This window comes from Piliocolobus tephrosceles, chromosome 12 (assembly GCF_002776525.5).
Source record: "Piliocolobus tephrosceles isolate RC106 chromosome 12, ASM277652v3, whole genome shotgun sequence".
In the NCBI taxonomy this organism is placed as follows: Eukaryota; Metazoa; Chordata; class Mammalia; order Primates; family Cercopithecidae; genus Piliocolobus; species Piliocolobus tephrosceles.
In genome coordinates this window covers 33,351,232-33,353,454 of record NC_045445.1, presented here as the reverse complement: position 1 = coordinate 33,353,454, position 2,223 = coordinate 33,351,232, and positions in this window count along the sequence as shown.

Here is a 2,223-nt window from a genome sequence, read left to right as displayed (position 1 = left end):
AATATTGGCCCCCACTCTCTTCTGGCTTGTAGAGTTTCTGCCGAGAGATCTGCTGTCAGTCTGATGGGCTTCCCTTTGTGGGTAACCCGACCTTTCTCTCTGGCTGCCCTTAAGATTTTTTCCTTCATTTCAACTTTGGTGAATCTGGCAATTATGTGTCTTGGAGTTGCTCTTCTGGAGGAGTATCTTTGTGGCGTTCTCTGTATTTCCTGAATTTGAATGTTGGCCTGCCCTACTAGGTTGGGGAAGTTCTCCTGGATGATATCCTGTAGAGTGTTTTCCAATTTGGTTCCATTTTCCCCCACACTTTCAGGCACCCCAATCAGACGTAGATTTGGTCTTTTTACATAATCCCATACTTCTTGCAGGCTTTGTTCATTTCTTTTTCTTCTTTTTTCTTTTGGTTTCTCTTCTCGCTTCATTTCATTCATTTGATCCTCCATCGCTGATACTCTTTCTTCCAGTTGATCGAGTCAGTTACTGAAGCTTGTGCATTTGTTACATATTTCTCGTGTCATGGTTTTCATCTCTGTCATTTCGTTTATGACCTTCTCTGCATTAATTAGTCTAGCTGTCAATTCTTCCACTCTTTTTTCAAGATTTTTAGTTTCTTTGCGCTGGGTACGTCATTCCTCCTTTAGCTCTGAGAGGTTTGATGGACTGAAGGCCTCTTCTCTCATCTCATCAAAATCATTCTCTGACCAGCTTTGATCCGTTGCTGGCGATGGGCTGTGCTCCTTTGCAGGAGGAGATGCGCTCTTATTTTTTGAATTTCCAGCTTTTCTGCCCTGCTTTTTCCCCATCTTTGTGGTTTTATCTGTCTCTGGTCTTTGATGATGGTGACGTACTGATGGGGTTTTGGTATAGGTGATCTTCCTGTTTGATAGTTTTCCTTCTGACAGTCAGGACCCTCAGGTATAGGTCTGTTGGAGATTGCTTGAGGTCCACTCCAGACCCTGTTTGCCTGGGTATCAGCAGCAGAGGTTGCAGAAGACAGAATATTGCTGAACAGTGAGTGCACCTGTCTGATTGTTGCTTTGGAAGCTTCCTCTCAGGGGTGTACTCCACCCTGTGAGGTATGGGGTGTCAGACTGCCCCTAGTGGGGGATGTCTCCCAGTTAGGCTACTCAGGGGTCAGAGACCCACTTTAGCAGGCAGACTGCCCCTTCTCAGATCTCAACCTCCGTGTTGGGAGATCCACTGCTCTCTTCAAAGCTGTCAGACAGAGTCGTTCGCGTTTGCACAGGATTCTGCTCCTTTAGCTGAGCCCTGTCCCCAGAGGCGCAGTCTACAGAGACAGGCAGGTTTCCTTGAGCTGCTGTGAGCTCCACCCAGTTCGAGCTTCCCAGCGGCTTTATTTACCTACTTAAGCCTCAGCGATGGCGGGCGCCCCTCCCCCAGCCTCGCTGCTGCCTTGTGGTTAGATTGCCGCAGACTGCTGTGTTAGCAAGGAGGGAGGCTCCGTGGGCGTGGGACCCTCCCGGCCAGGTGTGGGATATATTCTCCGGTGTGCCGGTGTTATAGCGCAGTATTGGGGTGGGAGTTACCCGATTTTCCAGGTGTTGTGTGTCTCAGTTCCCCTGGCCAGGAAAAGGGACTCCCTTCCCCCTCGCGCTTCCCAGGTGAGGCGATGCCTCGCCCTGCTTCAGCTCTCGCTGGTCAGGCTGCAGCAGCTGACCCGCACGGATTGTCCGGCACTCCCGAGTGAGATGACCCCAGTACCTCAGTTGAAAATGCAGAAATCACCGGTCTTCTGTGTCGCTCGCACTGGGAGATGGAGACTGGAGCTGTTCCTATTCGGCCATCTTGCTCCGCCCCCCCTTTTTTTCTTTTTTTGAGATAGAGTCTTGCTCTGTTGCCCAGGCTGGAGTGCAGCAGCATGATCTCGGCCCACTGCAACCTCCATCTCCTGGGTTCAAGTGATTCTCCTGCCTCAGCATCCCAAGTAGCTGGGAGGTTTACAGGCACGCACCACCATGCTCAGCTAATTTTTGTATTTTTAGTTGAGACAGGGTTTCACCATGTTGGTCAGGCTAGTCTCGAACTCCTGACCTTGTGATCCACCCACCTTGGTCTCCCAAAGTGCTGGGATTACAGGTGTGAGCCGCCATGCCTGGTGCCCATAGATTTTTTTTTTTTTTTTTGAGACGGAGTCTTGCTCTGTCACCCAAGCTGGAGTGCAGTGGCCTGATCTCAGCTCACTGCAACCTCCGCCTCCCGGGT